Source organism: Chrysemys picta, chromosome 6 (genome assembly GCF_011386835.1).
Source record: "Chrysemys picta bellii isolate R12L10 chromosome 6, ASM1138683v2, whole genome shotgun sequence".
NCBI lineage: Eukaryota > Metazoa > Chordata > Testudines > Emydidae > Chrysemys > Chrysemys picta.
Genome location: NC_088796.1, coordinates 55782125 through 55789786, shown reverse-complemented (window position 1 = coordinate 55789786; position 7662 = coordinate 55782125). Strand labels below are relative to the sequence as shown.

The 7662-nt window shown below is 37.4% G+C and overlaps 1 protein-coding gene across 19 annotated transcripts in view; it reads left to right on the top strand.

The window, feature by feature from the left end:
- Nucleotides 1-256: 256 nt before the first annotated feature.
- MEF2C (myocyte enhancer factor 2C) overlaps nt 257-7662 on the top strand; it is a 156506-nt gene continuing 149100 nt past the window's right edge. For 7 of the 19 annotated variants that reach the window (XM_065599168.1, XM_065599182.1, XM_065599156.1 and 4 more), the window contains exon 1: nt 257-464. The gene's annotated coding sequence lies outside the window, so the exon portion shown is untranslated. The remainder of the gene's footprint in view (nt 465-7662) is intronic. The other 12 variants (XM_065599181.1, XM_065599176.1, XM_065599172.1 and 9 more) reach the window with 5 other exon arrangements.

Genomic DNA, 7662 nt, shown 5'->3' with positions numbered 1-7662 from the left:
AGGAAACTTCTTTGCCATATGAAAGCAATTTCATTTTTTCCTCAAAGGAGTGATTTTTGGATGAAATGACTGATTTTGATATTTTCCATTTGAACTTGCAGCATACTTTGGGGGGACAGTAATTCTGTGTTCTTTTGCCAGCGCTGACAAAGGTCTGGTTGTCAGTGATACCTTTAACAGCTAAATTTACTCTAGAGTGACAGGAGCAGGTGCACCTAGGCCTGCCAGACACTTGTGCACAGGGATCACGCATCTTACAGGTCAACAACTAAAAGGGAAAAAGCTTCTGTCTTCATAGTAGAGGGTGAGTGAGGCAAACACAACCCAAACTGGGGGGTTTCTCTTCAAAGCCAGCTGGTCTGGCTTTATTCTACAGGAATTTTTTTACCTGTCAGTTTGGTCAACGAAGCCCTCAGCAGGTGCTGACGGGTACAACTTCCTGGAGAAGCAGAAGAAGGGCACTGGTGAGTTTTAATAGACAAAACAATGAAAAAATAATTTAAGTCTTTAAAGCTGATCTGTTCTCTACAAAGAGCTAATACCTGACCTCCAGAATCATAGCTCAGACTTTAAAACTTTTTTGACTGAAAATAGATAAGCTCTGTAGTATGTTTCTCACTCTGTTTCATGTAGTACTTTACTGTAATTTCTTTGTCCAGGAAAGGTTTCTTGAAAGTAAAGATTTAGTTGATTTCTTTTAAGCTGTTTCTTTTAAATCTGAATGCAAAGGACCTTTAGGATTACATAAAGAACTACCTAGGAACATTCTCAGCCAGCAAACATGGCTGTTCATACTCTTTTCTCTAAATGCAAATTGTTTCTTAACAAATCATTACCTTTTTCATTTCTAATGAGATAGCATAGTTTTTGTTTGTAGAAGTCTCTCTGTATTAGTAGCTTAATTTGACATTCAAATACCTTAAAAACTCCGTATGAACACCAAGATGGATTAACTATACAATAAAAAGAGAGTGAATTAAAAAAACTTGAAATAATTTTAAAAAATAGTTTACATTCAAAGGGTAACCATATGAAACAGTTGTTGATTTCATTGGAGTAAGAAGTCAGATCATGAAACAAACACTTTGTGGATGTATTTTCTTTGCACAGTGCTTTTAAAATTTACAGTTAGTTTGCACAATGTTTAGATTAATGACAGCACAAACTGAGTGTATGTGTGGGGCAATGGGGAAGGGGACTAGGAGGAAAGGGGATGTAATAGGGATATTTTTCGACGACAATAAGCTTTTAATTATTGTGAAAACATGGGGGAAATGAGCCCACACGTTAAAACATTTTGTAAATGTTTTTATTATGAATTTCTATTTCAAGAACTCATCCTTTTAACTTTGCTTCACAGCAGTTCTTACAAACTGTTGTATTAAATGGAAAACATTTATTTTAAGAAGTAAGCAAACAGAAAACTTGAAGATGAAGATTATACATAGTGAACATACGAAACCATTTAAACAACCAAATTCCATATTCACAAGTCACATGCACATAAAAGGCACAAAAGTAAAACAAAAGCACGGGGGCATGCTTAAATAAAAAAATATATAACTTCTACACTGGAGATTACTTGAGTGTGAAAATATGAATGATTTACTGGGGCGGGGGAGCTGAAGCTGGGATGGAACACTAAAATTTAAAGATTCCACATTAGTGAATTTCCTCAGACACAAAGCCTGATTCTGAACTGTTAAACTCAATGAGAGTTTTGATCCAAATGGAGCTAGATCAGGCCCTTAATCTTTGTCTGTCTTGTTCATTTTGGAACACAAGAAGGGTACAGCACAGCCAGTGCAACTTTCTGGACCATGCTGTGTTAAAACCAATTAATTTTTATTATGCAAGAATATTCTGTGGTTTGTTAGATGGACACAGAAGGGCTGTAGAATGTACAATACTTATTTAAAAATAATTAGTAACACCATAAATGTAAATAATATCTTTTTCCAAATCAATATTAATCTGAAACAACTTATGAGAAGCAAAAGAAACTTTTGCTGAATACCAAAGCTCCGGGGTTCCTCTGAAATAAGAATAAATCTGTAGAGCATTGCTTTTTCATATACTATATTTTTAAAATACAGAAATCTCACTATCAAATGCCTTATACATCCATTAAATCCCAGTACTGTTACATTCGTTACATATATTTACCTTTTTATAATTTAATTCCTAGAGTAAATCTGAAATAAGTATATATTATATTAGCTAAGTACTGTGCACAACCTTTGGTTTAAAACTTATTTTGATAGGCTATCATTTCCTCAGTACTGCACTGTATTGATCCTAGAGCCCTGGTAATAGCAATTAATGTGACTAAATCCTAGATAATTTCATTAGACTCATAACATAGTTTAATAGAGTTGGTCTGTTTCTCAATTCATTTCAAAAAATCTTTTAATTAGTCTCTTTTGTTAAATATAACTTCAATAGAGAACAGTTCGCTTTTTGGAATGATGATTAGGCTGTACACGATGCAAAGTAGAGATTTCAGATTAGATACAATTCATATAATCAAATTCAGGATAATTAATTATCCTTTTTTGGTCATTGTGCTTGTAATTTCTCCGATTAACAAATTTAATCACAGTTACAATACTAAATGAAATTCTGAAATATTTCTATTAAATGTAATTTGGTGATTAAATGCTGGGTGATAAAAATCCTGTTCTCATTAAAGTCAATAAAAGTTTTTCTATTGTCTTCAAAGGAACAGAATCAGGCCCTGCCATCTGGAATATTGAATACATTCATTTATTACTGCCCCAACTATTTCTTAAGAACTAAGAAACCAACATTCACCTCGACCTGAGTTATTTATTTTGTAAAATATTGTTGCTTATTCTGCAGCTATTTTTTAAAATCTTTCTACAAACTACAAACTAGTTCAGCTTTCAACCATATGTTTGTCTTTTCCAATAAATCCAAAACTTTAGTGTCAGGAAGACAATTATATTAGTTATTCCATAGTGCGTGTAAATATAAATGTGTTCTAACCACAAAGCTTTGGCAAAAAGTACAACAGAGCTTTTCAAATCAGAGCTGGATGGTATTTTGTGCCTTGTTCTCCTCTCATTTGAATGAATGTAAATCAGAAGTCCACTGAAGTTAATGGAATTATATTGGTCTAAAACTGGTGCAAGTGAAAAAAAAATTAAACCCAGTAGCTTTATATTTTGTCTAATTGGCTTTTTTATTGATGAACATTTAACTTATCCACATGTAAAATTTCAATGATCTCTGAAATAATGCATTTACAAAGCATTTTTTCTTTATATAGTGAAAAACTACCTTCTTAGCCCCCTAAATGGATAATAAAATGTTTTCTATGTAAACCTATAGAGCCCAATCCTCCAGTTTTTTCTTAATAAAAATTCCCACTGAGTTAATAGGACACTGGACCAAATCCTGCTCCTCTACTTAAAGCTGCAGTAAAAGAGTTTTACCCATAGGGATATATGGATGTTAAAGGGTGGTGGAGTATGGAATTCTCCTGCCTGTTAGTCTGTTGGCTGCACATGGAGCAGCTGCTTAGTTTGGGTGCTTCTACTCCAGGACTAGAGTAGTGGCTATGGACTACTGTGCAATTGAAGACACACTGACCATGCCCCTACTCTCCCCTGACCTGCCCACAATTTCCTGATGCAATCCCATCACAAAGCTGCCATAGTGCTTGGCTCCACTGTGCACAATGGGACACTAGAGCCCCCTGGGTAACCTCTCTGCTGCCTGCCCGTCCCCTGAGCTGAAATACAGCATTTCTGTTGTTCACTGGGTCCTCTTCTCCTGAATATATACTGCAAAATGCAATCCTTGTATACTAATATTCATTCCTAGAGAAGCAGCTAGCATGACGATACCAATATCAAAAATTCCATTTATGATAAGACAAACAACAGAAACTTTTAGAAAAGAAAACACTTTCTAAAAAGTCTAATGTGCTCAATGTTTAAATCTAAAAGCGGCAGATTCTAAACTCAAGTTCAATATATACAGGAAAGGATAAGTGCATATATTCAAAGGTGAGTATACAGTTGCAGTTCACTGGAATCACCCTAAGTAACTTTACAGATTGAATAAAATAGTCAATGGCCATTTTGTTCAGGCATACATAGATACAATCTTTCTCTATTTATACATATACAAGGTGTGCATATTGTACAGTTGATATCTGAAACTGACCCCAGCATTAATATTGTTGATATATTGTACTGTATGACAGCATCTGCCAATGAAAAAAAAAATTCAACCAAGATGTCTAACAACAGATAAACAACAGGTTCAACAAAACAAACCTTTATGAATCTTTGCTCTCTCAAAAACTCAGTTCTTTCCCTCATTAATTCTTCTCTTTAAGTCCTTATTGACTGAAGAAAAAAGGCATTAAAGAATACAAATGTCTAGCTTTATTATGTCTGTACTATTTGTTCTTTCTGCTTGATTCTATCAAGTGATGGCAGGACATTGTAATACTCAATATCCACATCCATCGTCAGCTCTTTCTCTAATAGCCATATACCTGTCCCAAGATGAAATCATTAGAGAAAATATTACCCATAGATGTTATATCCTTGAAAAAAGTCTAGTACTAGCAAACCAGTATCATCCAGTAATAATACTAAAAATCAAGAAAGAATCCACAAATCATAGCAAAACCCTTGAGTATTAAAATAATCAACCAACCAGCCTTCAGTCCTTCCAGTGCTTCCAATCTTCAGGAGGCTCCTGAATCTTTTGAAAGTTAGTAGTAGTATCAGGCCTGATCCTGCAGTCTCACTCAGACGAAACTTGTGTTCAGTTCATTGGGGAATTTTGCCTGAGTAAGGACTGCAATAGTATGTCCATCACTAATTCAATGTTTATTATATGTCCTTTGCATTCTATCTCAACCAGTTAATAATTTGGAACTCTACCATTACACTTTTGGTAACATTTTAGGGCCCAGTCCTGTGGTCCACATAGATGCATAACTCTCACCAAAGTCAGTGGTTGTTTTGTAATCTTTGCTGTGGAACACATGCAAGTTATAACAGGTGCGCATCCTGCTTAAGGCAAAGAGCCTCTTCCTACCTCTAGTGTGGCAATGACAAAAGAGCTCCCAAACCCCCAATTCTGTGAAGAGAAAACCTGGTCCTTAACCAAAACCCCTTTAATCCAGAAATACTCTTCACAAATCCCTTCACCGAGTCAGGGCCCCTTCTCAATCTACCGTCAATCCAAACATGAATATCCAGTACCCAATCGGTCCTCCACGTACAACCACAACCACCAAATCATACAGCTTCCTTCCACTCCAGTCGCTGTTCTCCATTCCTCACTCTTCCATCCCACTCATGGCTAAGAAGGTCAGCCACGTGTCCCCAGAGATATTGAAGGACAAGGGACTGGCAAGCCATTGCTCGCTCAACCCTTTGAAGATATTTAAAGGTAAAGCTGGAGCTTGGCTTGTTAGGCAGAGGGGAATCCCAGAGAGTGAGGCATAAAACTCGTCCAGAGCTCATACTGTTTGGAGAATCATGATAAGTTTGAAGTTCATAATGAAACCCAAACTTTTGGGGCCAGCTCTTTAGCTGATGTAACTCAGTATAGCTCCGTCAAAGTCAATGGTGCTACTCTGAGTTACACAAGCTAAGAATCTGACCTGTGATTATTATTATTATTATTTTATAGCACCCAAAAGGCTTCTAGATGTTTCACACAAGAAACAGAAAAACATGGCCCCTGCCCCAAAGAGCTTCTAACCTACATTTTAGAGGAGACATGAGTTTGGGTGATTCATAGAGACAGAGGCAAGGAGGGAAAGTCTTACAGCAGTAATCATGTAGTTGTTACTCAGTTATGAACAATAATAAGCTTCTCCAAAATTTGAAGAGGCCTATTTTCAAATTCCAGTTTTGATGCAACCAGATTCTCACAGGACAACTTGTTCCCATGAGATTTCCACTATTTGAGATGGAAAATATCTTCCATGACTATCTGATCTCATGATATTTCCACCACTATGGATCTCATGAGAACAAATTGTGAATTTTGGAACAAAGAACTGAATCTGTTCTTGCCATAGCTTATACAACAGCCACAGTCCAGCTTCAGGTGCAAAAAAATTAACCAAAACCCATATCCAAACACAATCTCTTCCCTTGTAATCTCAATAAGTACAACCTTTAAAAGGGCCTCCACAGAAGAGTTATAATGAATGCCAGCACAGCAGAGGTCTCATGAACGTTTTAACATATGTTAGCATAAGTAGCATGAGCACAACATCTGAAAGTTGTGAAGTTGAATGTTGTGCTTATAGGGGTTACAGGCTCCTACTAACATATCCAACAGAGTTTTCAACTTTCAGAAGCCCTCTATAAAAAGACTAAGGAAATGTTCATATCCCCCCCAAAATGTTATCATATTAACTATGATTATTAGTAGTATTGTGGTAGTGCCTGGAGGCTAGATCCACAAAGGGGACTAAGACTCAGCATTGCAGCACCTACATTTAGTTGCCACATCACCCAATGGAATCCTAAGCCATGAATTAGATATCCAGGCTCCCTATACAAAGCATAGGGAGAGTTAGGAGCCTAAGAAAAGGATTCAGAAAACTCAGCACATTAAGTAGGAAGCCATACAATCTAGCCAATAAGAAATACTGAAGAGAGGGATGGGGCCTAAACCTTCAAAGGGACTAAGATGCTTAAGCCAGGTCAGCCCTTTCTCAAGAGAAAGGAGGATGGTGGTAGTGCTCTTTTCCCCAATAGCCCAGTGGTAAGAGTACTCTAACCCATGGGCTCCTGGGTAAAAGAGCATCACCACCACCTCCTCCATTGTTTTGTGGAGGGCTTGATCCTATAGGTTTGTTCTCAGGCAGTCTCTGAGCACCTCTACCAGATTAGGCCCTGCCAACAAGATAGGTAAGGGAACACCTAGTTTGTGAATCCCATTGGGGCTTATGCATCAGCTGGGCAATGGGTGTCTTAAGTGTCTTTGCACATGCCCACTGGCAGAATGTCAGACATCTAGGGGCCCTCTCACACCAGTCCAGTTCCTCCATACCCTGTGTACACACTCAGTATATATACAAGACACCATATTATACACCCTGTTTATAACCTGGTGAGCCTACACACCCTTCTAAAATAGCATTTCATTTACTCCAAATTTGATTCAAGCAAGTGGTGAGCAAATTGCAACAGATGCAAAGGGTCAGAGAAACATCCAAAAGTCTGGATGCTTATCTAAAACGTATCCTAAAGTTTGGTCTGGAAAACTCATGAGAACTGGGTTTCTCACAAAACCTCTGGTATTTCCTTTCTAGCTAGAAATACAGCAGCAGCAGCCTGTCTTGTGATACTTGGAATTTTCACTTGTAGCCAAAGCCAGGAAATATAATGGCCTTCAGAAATGGGGGAATAAGTTAACCAAGGTTTTTCTCACCTTAAAATAAGTTCCATTTCTGTTTGAAATTTTGTTTGAATTGTGGCTAAGGTCTACCCAACACAATCCCCTACATTTCTTGGCCCTCAGAAATTTCATGGACCTCATTGTCTCCAGAGTTGCAGAAGCTGCTCCTATCTGTAGTAGCTACAGAATGATTCATTAGGCATTTTCTGGCCACCTCAGGCTACCTACTTCCCTAGAAATGGCGATGAAGTGCTC